Source organism: Oncorhynchus tshawytscha, linkage group LG24, assembly GCF_018296145.1.
Source record: "Oncorhynchus tshawytscha isolate Ot180627B linkage group LG24, Otsh_v2.0, whole genome shotgun sequence".
Lineage (NCBI taxonomy): Eukaryota > Metazoa > Chordata > Actinopteri > Salmoniformes > Salmonidae > Oncorhynchus > Oncorhynchus tshawytscha.
Window position 1 is genome coordinate 25696680 of NC_056452.1, and position 13406 is coordinate 25710085.

The window sequence follows — 13406 nt, forward strand, 5'->3', positions numbered from 1 at the left end:
TAGATTACACATTCTCAGTATGGGGAAGTCTAGTATTAGATTATATATTCTCAGTATGGGGGAGTCTAGTATTAGATTATATATTCTCAGTATGTTTGAGTATTGTATTAGATTACACATTCTCAGTATGGGGGAGTATTAGATTACACATTCTCAGTATGGGGGAGTATTAGATTACACATTCTCAGTATGGGGGAGTCTAGTATGTTGATAGTTGTTGATTAACTGAACAGTTCTACATAGTATATATTAAGGTTAGTACATAGTGCAGTCATGGCCAAAAGTTTTGAGAATGACACAAATATTAATTTTCAGAAAGTTTGCTGCTTCAGTGTCTTTAGATATTTTTGTCAGACGTTACTATGGAATACTGAAGTATAATTACAAGCATTTCATAAGTGTCAAAGTATTTTATTGACAATTACATGAAGTTGATGCGAAGTGGCAATATTTGCTGTGTTGACCCTTCTTTTTCAATACTGCTGCAATCAGCCCTGGCATGCTGTCAATTAACTTCTGGGCCACATCCTGACTGATGGCAGCCCATTCTTGCATAATCAATGCTAAGAGTTTGTCAGAATTTGTGGGTTTTTGTTTGTCCACCTGCCTCTTGAGGATTGACCACAAATTCTCAGTGTGATTAAGGTCTGGAGAGTTTCCTGGCCATAGACCCAAAATATCGATGTTTTGTTCCCCGAGCCACTTACTTAACACTTTTGCCTTATGGAAAGGTGCTCCATCATGCTCGAAAAGGCATTGCTCATCACCAAACTGTTTCTGGATGGTTGGGAGAAGTTGCTCTTGGAGGATGTATTGGTACCATTCTTTATTCATGCAAAATTGTTCTTAGGCAAAATTGTGAGTGAGCCCACTCCCTTTGCTTAGAAGCAACCCCACACATGAATGGTCTCAGGATGCTTTACTGTTGGCATGACACAGGCCTGATGGTAGCGTTTACCTTGTCTTCTCCGGACAAGCTTTGCCCCAAACAATCGGAAAGGGGATTCATCAGAGAAAATGAATTTACCCCAGTCCTCAGCAGTCCAATCCCTGTACCTTTTGCAGAATATCAGTCTGACCCTGATGTTTTTCCTGGAGAGAAGTGGCTTCTTTGCTGCCCTTCTTGACACAAGGCCATCCTCCAAAACTCTTCGCCTCACTGTACGTGCTGATGCACTCACACCTGCCTGCTGCCATTCCTGAGCAAGGTCTGTACTGGTGGTGCCCCGATCCCGCAGTTGAATCAACTTTAGGAGACGGTCCTGACACTTGCTGGACTTTCTTGGGTGCCCTGAAGCCTTCTTCACAACAATTGAACCGCTCTCCTTGAAGTTCTTGATGATCCGATAAATGGTTGATTTAGGTGCAATCTTACTGGCAGCAATATCCTTGCCTTGCCTTTTTTGTGCAAAGCAATGATGACGTCACGTAACCATTCCTTGCAGGTAACCATGATTGACAGAGGAAGAACAATAATTCCAAGCACCTCCTTTTGATGCTTCCAGTCTGTTATTCGAACTCAATCAGCATGACAGAGTGATCTCCAGCCTTGTCCTCGTCAACACTCACACCTGTGTTAACGAGAGAATCACTGACATGATGTCAGCTGGTCCATTTGTGGCAGGGCTGAAATGCAGTGGAAATGTTTTTTTGGGGATTCAGTTCATTTACATGGCAAAGAGGGACTTAGCAATTAATTGCAATTCATCTGATCACTCTTCAGAACATTCTGGAGTGTATGCAAATTGCCATCATACAAACTGAGGCAGCATACTTTGTGAAAGTTAACATTTGTGTCTTTCTCAAAACTTTTGGCCACGACTGTATAATTTTAGTACGTCGACAGATTTCGGACACGGCCAGAGATAGAGGTGTGCTCAGGTTTCAGTTTCCACCTCAAAACAACAAGAGAGAAAGGTAAGATCAACAGACAGCCCTAAAAACCCACTCGCGTAGACAAAAAAATACATGTGGAGACACACAGCTGGGCAGGCAGGCAGACAGACAGGCAGACAGACAGACAGACAGACAGACAGACAGACAGACAGACAGACAGACAGACAGACAGACAGACAGACAGACAGACAGACAGACAGACAGACAGACAGAGACAGACAGACAGACAGACAGACAGACAGACAGACAGACAGACAGAGGTGCGGGCTGGTCAGGTGTGTCAGGTTTGAGCGTGTCGAGCCTCGTATGCTCCCAGTCAGAGGTCCCGTTTGTCTCCCTGATTCACTGTATCAATCTAGTCCTTATGCTAGGGCCCAACGAGCCATGCCAGGGAAAGGGAGGAAAGGGAGAACGCGCAGCCACCTAGGGCTGTGGTGGTCATCACATTTTGCTAGCTGGTGATTGTCAAGCAAATAACTGCCGGTCTCACTGCAATTGACCGTTAATTAACATCAACACATTTAGCATCTCCTGGCTTCCACACAGAGCCTACAAGCTGCTGATGGTCTTTAGAACATTTCCATTTTAAAAGTCTAATAAATTCATGTAATACAGCCTACACCTTCACAATACATCCATGTAATACAGCCTACACCTTCACAATACATCCATGTAATACAGCCTACACCTTCACAATAAATCCATGTAATACAGCCTACACCTTCACAATACATCCATGTAATACAGCCTACACCTTCACAATACATCCATGTAATACAGCCTACACCTTCACAATACATCCATGTAATACAGCCTACACCTTCACAATAAATCCATGTAATACAGCCTACACCTTCACAATAAATCCATGTAATACAGTCTACACCTTCACAATAAATCCATGTAATACAGCCTACACCTTCACAATACATCCATGTAATACAGCCTACACCTTCACAATAAATCCATGTAATACAGCCTACACCTTCACAATAAATCCATGTAATACAGCCTACACCTTCACAATAAATCCATGTAATACAGCCTACACCTTCACAATAAATCCATGTAATACAGCCTACACCTTCACAATAAATCCATGTAATACAGCCTACACCTTCACAATAAATCCATGTAATACAGCCTACACCTTCACAATAAATCCATGTAATACAGCCTACACCTTCACAATACATCCATGTAATACAGCCTACACCTTCACAATAAATCCATGTAATACAGCCTACACCTTCACAATAAATCCATGTAATACAGCCTACACCTTCACAATAAATCCATGTAATACAGCCTACACTTCACAATAAATCCATGTAATACAGCCTACACCTTCACAATAAATCCATGTAATACAGCCTACACCTTCACAATAAATCCATGTAATACAGCCTACACTTCACAATAAATCCATGTAATACAGCCTACACCTTCACAATAAATCCATGTAATACAGTCTACACCTTCACAATAAATCCATGTAATACAGCCTACACCTTCACAATAAATCCATGTAATACAGCCTACACCTTCACAATAAATCCATGTAATACAGCCTACACCTTCACAATACATCCATGTAATACAGCCTACACCTTCACAATAAATCCATGTAATACAGCCTACACCTTCACAATACATCCATGTAATACAGCCTACACCTTCACAATAAATCCATGTAATACAGCCTACACCTTCACAATAAATCCATGTAATACAGCCTACACCTTCACAATACATCCATGTAATACAGCCTACACCTTCACAATAAATCCATGTAATACAGCCTACACCTTCACAATACATCCATGTAATACAGCCTACACCTTCACAATAAATCCATGTAATACAGCCTACACCTTCACAATAAATCCATGTAATACAGCCTACACCTTCACAATAAATCCATGTAATACAGCCTACACCTTCACAATAAATCCATGTAATACAGCCTACACCTTCACAATAAATCCATGAAATACAGCCTACACCATCACAATCGATACATTATTGATTTTAGACAGGTCTAAAGAAACATGACATGAAGAAAATGCAGTCTATTTCAGAAGAACAGAATAGCATATTCTGAGTTGTCCTTATGTTAGTCACTGATCTGGCGATGTCATATGGCTCTGGGTTACACTAGTTAATTTAGCAGACAAGATTTCCTTTGAATTCCATGGCATTATTTTATATTATTTTATAGTATGCAGAATACAATTGAACATAGCTGAATAAAATAGAAAGGATATTTTTCTCCAAACGAATTATGAGGGAATACGAACATGTGGCTATTCTGTGTTGAGGGGTTAACAAAGAAACAGGTCCTCTTTTATGTGCTTCATTTTGAGTTATTTGTTCAACTTTAATTGTGATACAAATGTTGCGCTATATATTTTAACATTTTTAATACATTCTAAGGCTGCATGATGCAACTCTAATGATGATGATGCAACTCTAATGATGAATAAAGTCTCATGATTTTTTTTTTTGCTCAGGCTGCACACACTTCATCAGTCTCTCATTTTGACAATTTGACAAGCACTTGATAATGCCTCGTATTTCCTGGTGGCATCCCCCTTGAATGGCCTTAATTCCCCCTAGAAAAGTCCATGCCTTTGGCGGCCAGTGGCCGTTGTGTCCTTGGGCTGAATATAAAAATGACAATTCCCTTCTCTTCCGGGCACCTCTCACTCACATGGTTCTCTCAGATATCTCAATTCTTATTAGCCAATGTGATTGGGTCATTCTCACAGGCATCTTAGCTCCGAAGTAGGCTACAAGAGACGACAGACACATCGATGACGCAAATGACTCCTTGTCGAATTCCGAGGCGCATATTGAAAATGTTAGAGCTGTCTATGTTTACTTTCCCTCTGCCTACAAGATGAATAAGGCTAACGAGCAGCAAAAGCACTAGCCTATGTTAATCTACTATCTCCCTATTCTATTGGTCAACTTGTCCTTCTATTCCAAACATAGTCTGGGACAGTTGTGGGATGAAATAGTCCCAAATTAATACAACCGCTAGTATCAAAAACACTTTTAAAATCAAAGAAGATGATGCAACAGATCAGAACATTTAGCTTAAAATGTTGATAAACTATTAGCTATTTCTTCCCATTATAAGCGCAGCAATGTGCACGAGGCAGCAGGCTATAAGCGCAGCAATGTGCACAAGGCAGCAGGCTATAAGCGCAGCAATGTGCACAAGGCAGCAGGCTATAAGCGCAAATGTTCCAAAATGCAATTAGCGGGAAAACATAATTCTCCAATGTGACCGCAAATGCAATTATGCATGTAATGCTTTATTATAAAGGTTTATTTTTATGGTGAAAAGTATCATCCACAAACTTGAAACTCACACGCCACCTATGTATGCCAGTTAGGCTCTACACCGGTTGTAAATAGGATTAATGTGCTTAATTTTAAGATGTTATTTGACCACTTTAGTTGTGATACAAACTGTAGTAACCTGGTAACCTGGTATATTTATGTTTCCCAATAGATGGCAGTACTGACTCAAGACGGAGGCTAATATTATCACCCATCAGACTATTCCTGATTTAGTCTTGTATTTACATATACTAAATAATATATGTGAGAAATTAGTTTAGATTTAGAATGGACCATTATTATGCACATGTCTCGGAACAGGGGAAAAAATAGCGAATGGAGGACATTTTTCCCGTGGTTAATTTTCATGCCAGCCAGGTAGGCTATACTCCTGTTGTAAATATAAGCAATGTGCTTAATATTAGGAAGGTTGAGAAATACATATAGTAGGCCTAGTCTACAGAAAGCCAATGGGATCCTCATCTTTCTAATAGAGGCCATCAAAACACACACTATTGCATAGCCTATAGAAATGTTGTGCAACATGAGCTCATGGGCTCTCATGAAGTGTTGATTTATATTTGATTATATTATATTGATGTCAGAGTGATTTGAGGGACAGTGCACAGTGCTGAGTACCAGGCAGTCAGCACGTTCAGTAGGCTGCTAATGACCATCAGCAGCATCAGAGCTTGGAGAAGCCTAATTACCATTCCTAAACGGTCACATGGAATTTGACTGCAGTCATGACTCGTGACCAATATGGTAATACGGTCACCAAAACAGTCCTACTCCTACCTACCCGACTGGGTGACTTGCTCACTGTGACCTTATGGGTAGTCATACTCAGTGGAGGTCAGGAATCTCTCTCTCTCTCTCTCTCTCTCTCTCTGTCTATCTATCTATATCTCTGCCTTCCTGCCTGCCTATCTGGTTGTGTGTCTGCCTGCCTGTATTCCTGCACACAAACATTGTTAGTGCTAGCTAGCCCAGTGTAGGCTAGCCCAGCCCAGCTCTCCTTACACTGGGGATCCAGCAGTCCGGTGAGCTTGGACATGACACGCAGTGACAGGCAGAGGAGAGAAGGCATCGGTAATGTGTGTGTATAAATTGGGAGTTAATATTGTATGGACTAAGGTAGTACAGCAGAGAGGGGGAGAGAGAGACAGATAGATACCACTCACTTGCATTGGAAATGCATATTCATGTGTGCCATATGGATGACACAGTTAGATAGATAGAACATTTAGAAAGAAAGAAAATCCTCTACACCCTGCGCACACACTGCAGCCTTCCAAGACTGGCCACTCGTGTGTTTGAGAGGTCTGGAATCAGATGACAGAGTCCTAGTAAACCAGGTGTAACTACAGCTAAAGGTCTGGAATCAGATGACAGAGTCCTAGTAAACCAGGTGTAACTACAGTTAAAGGTCTGGAATCAGATGACAGAGTCCTAGTAAACCAGGTGTAACTACAGTTAAAGGTCTGGGATCAGATGACAGAGTCCTAGTAAACCAGGTGTAACTACAGCTAAAGGTCTGGAATCAGATGACAGAGTCCTAGTAAACCAGGTGTAACTACAGTTAAAGGTCTGGGATCAGATGACAGAGTCCTAGTAAACCAGGTGTAACTACAGTTAAAGGTCTGGGATCAGATGACAGAGTCCTAGTAAACCAGGTGTAACTACAGTTAAAGGTCTGGGATCAGATGACAGAGTCCTAGTAAACCAGGTGTAACTACAGTTAAAGGTCTGGAATCAGATGACAGAGTCCTAGTAAACCAGGTGTAACTACAGTTAAAGGTCTGGGATCAGATGACAGAGTCCTAGTAAACCAGGTGTAACTACAGTTAAAGGTCTGGGATCAGATGACAGAGTCCTAGTAAACCAGGTGTAACTACAGCTAGAGGCCTGGGATCAGATGACAGAGTCCTAGTAAACCAGGTGTAACTACAGCTAAAGGTCTGGGATCAGATGACAGAGTCCTAGTAAACCAGGTGTAACTACAGTTAAAGGTCTGGGATCAGATGACAGAGTCCTAGTAAACCAGGTGTAACTACAGTTAAAGGTCTGGGATCAGATGACAGAGTCCTAGTAAACCAGGTGTAACTACAGTTAAAGGTCTGGGATCAGATGACAGAGTCCTAGTAAACCAGGTGTAACTACAGTTAAAGGTCTGGGATCAGATGACAGAGTCCTAGTAAACCAGGTGTAACTACAGTTAAAGGTCTGGGATCAGATGACAGAGTCCTAGTAAACCAGGTGTAACTACAGTTAAAGGTCTGGGATCAGATGACAGAGTCCTAGTAAACCAGGTGTAACTACATTTAAAGGTCTGGGATCAGATGACAGAGTCCTAGTAAACCAGGTGTAACTACAGCTAGAGGCCTGGGATCAGATGACAGAGTCCTAGTAAACCAGGTGTAACTACAGCTAAAGGTCTGGAATCAGATGAGAACTAGAGCTAAAGGTCTGGAGAGACTGAGCCAAGCGATAAAATGACACACTGTCCCCTCTGATCTTAAAACCTGTCCGTTGGCCCCACTCTCCAAGGGTGTCTCAGTGGAAGTTGGGATATGCAACACACTCATACAGGTGACCCACTTGTTCAGGCAGTGAAAAAGGACAAATGTTTGCACCCACTATTTGACGTTTTCTAATGCTGTCTAGTAGCTTTCCGCATCACAACAATAAAACCCCCAACAATATTTTTTCCCTTAAATTACACTCAGAGTATTTATAAATGCAGGTCAGGTGTATCGTGGGTATCCTTGGTGCATTGCTAAAAAAAAAAAAAACATCCCGCCGTCCGGGCATTTTTAGAACGAGACAGTATATTCCTTCAAAACAGATCCAGTGCAGACAGCAGAATAGGAAACCATGCGGTGCACAGAACAGGTTGCTATTTATATTCTTATCCACTCTGCTTGTTGTTGTACGCTTCAGAGGCAGGGTTCGGGTAAACACGATGCACCCTGCAGCCACAACAAGGAAAAGTCCTTGAGAGTGGATTCTTTCAGAGGCCTTGCAGAGATTTGGACCTTTAAACGGTTTGAAGTAAAGAAACAAAGGGGGAAAAGGGGAAACTTCATTGAATAATGAGTTTTTCAGGATTTGTTGTTGTTGTTGTCTAATTAAGGACTATGAGAGGAAGTCGTGTTTATTGTCGCGTGGAGAATAGCTGTTTTCACTCTGCCCAGTATCCATATTGTAACATTTTAGGGTCAGTGGTCCTACTTGTGACTCAAAAACAACAACAGTTTCACTGACATTCAAAGTTCAATAGTGACACTGCGACACAAACAAACAGCTAATGGATGATTATATGACCAAACAGCTAATGGATGACTGTATAACATAACAGCTAATGGATGACTGTATAACATAACAGCTAATGGATGACTGTATAACATAACAGCTAATGGATGACTATATGACCAAACAGCTAATGGATGACTATATAACATAACAGCTAATGGATGACTGTATAACCAAACAGCTAATGGATGACTATATGACCAAACAGCTAATGGATGACTATATAACATAACAACTAATGGATGACTATATGACCAAACAGCTAATGGATGACTATATAACATAACAGCTAATGGATGACTATATAACATAACAGCTAATGGATGACTATATAACATAACAGCTAATGGATGACTATATGACCAAACAGCTAATGGATGACTATATAACATAACAGCTAATGGATGACTATATGACCAAACAGCTAATGGATGACTATATAACATAACAACTAATGGATGACTATATGACCAAACAGCTAATGGATGACTGTATAACATAACAGCTAATGGATGACTATGTAACATAACAGCTAATGGATGACTATATGACCGAACAGCTAATGGATGACTATATAACATAACAGCTAATGGATGACTGTATAACATAACAGCTAATGGATGACTATATAACATAACAGCTAATGGATGACTGTATAACCAAACAGCTAATGGATGACTATATAACATAACAGCTAATGGATGACTATATGACATAACAGCTAATGGATGACTGTATAACATAACAGCTAATGGATGACTATATGACATAACAGCTAATGGATGACTATATAACATAACAGCTAATGGATGACTATATGACATAACAGCTAATGGATGACTGTATAACATAACAGCTAATGGATGACTATATGACCAAACAGCTAATGGATGACTATATGACCAAACAGCTAATGGATGACTATATGACCAAACAGCTAATGGATGACTATATGACCAAACAGCTAATGGATGACTGTATAACATAACAGCTAATGGATGACTATATGACATAACAGCTAATGGATGACTATACAACCAAACAGCTAATGGATGACTATACAACCAAACAGCTAATGGATGACTATTTGACATAACGTATAGGTTATACAGTCATCCACAAGCTGTTAGGTCATATAGTCATCCATTAGCTGTTTTTGGTTCCAGCTAGAACCTTTCTGAGTTCCATGTAGAACCCTTTACACAGAGGGTTCTACATTGAACCCAAAAGAGTTCTATCTGGAAACAAGAAGGGATTCTACCAGGAACCAAAAAGGGTTCTCCTATGGGGACAGCTGAAGAACCCTTTTGGAATCCTTTTTCTAAGAGTGTATAGTATATATGCACATGATAACAATTTACCCTTCTCTCTTTTTACACAACCGCGCTTTGACATGACCTTGGTACATTTCCCTCAGCCCTTTAGTTTCTGAGTGTGTGCTTGTATTTTTGCGAACATATGTGTGTGTGTGTGTGTGTGTGTGTGTGTGTGTGTGTGTGTGTGTGTGTGTGTGTGTGTGTGTGTGTGTGTGTGTGTGTGTGTGTGTGTGTGTGTGTGTGTGCGTGCGTGCGTGCGTGCGTGCGTGCGTGCGTGTGGCTGTGTGTGTGTTTGTGTGTGTGTGTGTGTGTGTGTGTGTGTGTGTGTGTGTGTGTGTGTGTGTGTGTGTGTGCGTGCGTGCGTGCGTGTGTGTGTGTGCGTGCGTGCGTGCGTGCGTGCGTGCGTGCGTGCGTGCGTGCGTGTGGCTGTGTGTGTGTTTGTGTGTGTGTTTGTTACACGTCTGTGTTTATTGCTTGGAGAGATTTTCAGGACAGCATGCATGAGTTTTGCCTGGATTACTAAACTATGATTTAATTAGTTTAATTAAGATACGATTCATAATCAGATTCACTCTGCCCTCTACATTTTCTGTTTTCCTAATCTCCCACCAATTAATCAGTAAATTGCATGTCTATAACATCTTCTCAGTGACCTCCCTCCCTCCCTCCTCTCTCCTTGTGGGTTTGATAATCATCACTTACATTTAAAGAGGAGTATTTCTATGCTGACTGTGTCAACATGGTTCATTTAAATCCACTTCTCTGTGAATATGAGAGAGGTGTGTCGGTGGCGTTGCAGGTATGAGGTTGTAATTGATCTTATGAAGACCTTTGAGTGTAGAAACCTACAATTACTTCTTGTTAAAGTAGTGGCTATTTTGCATAATGGAATCATTATGCATTTATGTCTGATTTTAAGGTAACAGTATTTTACAGCCCTTTTCAACCCATTTGTTTTATGAGCGGTCAAGCAATGGCCGTGAAAAGGGGGTATTGTACAGTTCAACATGGGTAGATTGGTTCTTACAAAGGATGAGTGCTTATTCTGCAGGGGTGATTTATGAACATAGAGAAAGAGAGGGATAAAGAGAGAGAGAGAGGGAAGGAGGAAAAGGTATAAAGGAAGAGAGAGAGAGGGAGAAAGGGGGAGGGAGAGAGAGAGAGGGAGGGGAGAGAGGGAGAAAGGGGGAGGGAGAGAGAGAGAAATAGAGAGGGGGGAGAAACGGGGAGACGGAGAGAGAGAGGGGAGAGAGGGAGAAAGGGGGAGAGAGAGGGAGAGGGAGGGGAGAGAGGGAGAAAAGGGGGAGAGAGAGAGAGAGAAAGGGGGAGAGAGAGAGAAATAGAGAGATGGACAGAGAGAGAGAGAGGGAGAAAGGGGGAGAGAGAGAGGGGAGAGAGGGAGAGAGGGAAGAGAAGAGAGACAGGAGGGGGGAGAGAGAGGAGAGAAGGGGAGAGGGAGAGAGAGAGAGAGAGAGAGGGAGGGGGGAGAGAGGGAGAAAGGGGAGAGAGGGAGGGGAGAGAGGGAGAAAGGGAGAGAGGAGAGAGGGGGAGAGAGAGAGAGAGAGAGGGAGAGAGAGGTCCCTCTGAGGGAGAGAGAGAGAGAGAGGGAGAGATGGTGAGGGGGGAGAGGGAGAAAGGGGGAGAGGGAGAGAGAGAGAGAATATATATAGAGAATATAGAATGAGAATATAGAAGGAGAGAGAGGGGAGAGAGGGAGAAAGGGGGAGAGAGGATGAGAGAGAGAAAATATAGAAAGAGAGAAAGCGAGAAAGAGAGAGAGGGAGAGATAGAAAGGGGGAGAGAGAGAGAGAAAAGGAGAGAAAGAGATAGAAACAGAGAGCGGGAGAGAGGGAGGAGATATTTATATATATATAGAGTATATGCTAGAGATGACGTGCATGTCACCATGTCACCAAGCCCTCTCCACAGTAGACAGCGAGCTGACAACACTGTACCATGTAAATGACCTCCGTCTGCCTCACTGTGGTAAAGGTTCATCGCCCTTGGAGATGAATAACCTTGCCAGTCCCTCTGAGCTACACGACAACACCTCTCCCACTCATTCCATAATGAAATGATCCGATTATTCACATTATTCTGCTCACAAAAGAACGTAGAGCTGGGAACTAGAGAAGGTACGATCAAAGAAACAAAACGTTATTCTCACGTGTGAACGGTACAGTACCTTTATCACCTTTATACGTCTTTCACAGGCAAAAGGTGACCGGTGAAGGTGAAAGTCACGTATCCTTATGTCACGGACAATACATTCATAATGCATAGCCCTTTTCCCTGGCGACGCTTCACGCTGTCTCACCTAATGAGATGGGAAAGGAATTAGGAGAAGGGGGTTGACGAGAGATTTAACATGCACAGGACGCCTGCTGGGGTCAGGAATGTGGCATGCCCATGATAAAGGTTACGCAGGCAGTGTTTGTGTGTCCATGCAACACGATATCTGTTCCCAGTGGGGTAGACCTAAGACATGGTATCTGTTCCCAGTGGGGTAGACCTAAGACATGGTATCTGTTCCCAGTGGGGTAGACCTAAGACATGGTATCTGTTCCCAGCAGGGTAGACCTAAGACATGATATCTGTTCCCAGTGGGGTAGACCTAAGACATGATATCATGTATCCTAGTGGGGTAGACCTAGATCTGTTCCCAGTAGACCTAAGACATGATATCTGTTCCCAGTGGGGTAGACCTAAGACATGATATCTGTTCCCAGTGGGGTAGACCTAAGACATGATATCTGTTCCCAGTGGGGTAGACCTAAGACATGATATCTGTTCCCAGTGGGGTAGATCTAAGACATGATATCTGTTCCCAGTGGGGTAGATCTAAGACATGATATCTGTTCCCAGTGGGGTAGACCTAAGACATGATATCTGTTCCCAGCAGGGTAGACCTAAGACATGGTATCTGTTCCCAGTGGGGTAGACCTAAGACATGATATCTGTTCCCAGTGGGGTAGACCTAAGACATGATATCTGTTCCCAGTGGGGTAGATCTAAGACATGATATCTGTTCCCAGTGGGGTAGACCTAAGACATGATATCTGTTCAGGGGGTAGACCTAAGACATGATATCTGTTCCCAGACCTAAGACATGATATCTGTTCCCAGCAGGGTAGACCTAAGACATGATATCTGTTCCCAGTGGGGTAGACCTAAGACATGATATCTGTTCCCAGCAGGGTAGATCTAAGACATGATATCTGTTCCCAGTGGGGTAGACCTAAGACATGATATCTGTTCCCAGTGGGGTAGACCTAAGACATGATATCTGTTCCCAGTGGGGTAGAACTAAGACATGATATCTGTTCCCAGTGGGGTAGACCTAAGACATGATATCTGTTCCCAGCAGGGTAGATCTAAGACATGATATCTGTTCCCAGTGGGGTAGACCTAAGACATGATATCCGAAGCTATGTTAACCTCTGGTAAGGGGAGCATGATTGATTTCACAGTGGTCTTGCCTGTGACCCGATAAAATCTATAGCTTTTTAATAGGTTTGGATATTTAGT

General features: G+C 42.3%; 1 protein-coding gene across 3 annotated transcripts in view; it reads left to right on the forward strand.

The window, feature by feature from the left end:
* LOC112223367 (protein shisa-6-like) overlaps positions 1 to 13406 on the forward strand; it is a 122776-nt gene that overhangs the window by 19491 nt on the left and 89879 nt on the right. The gene's annotated exons all lie outside the window — the stretch shown is intronic.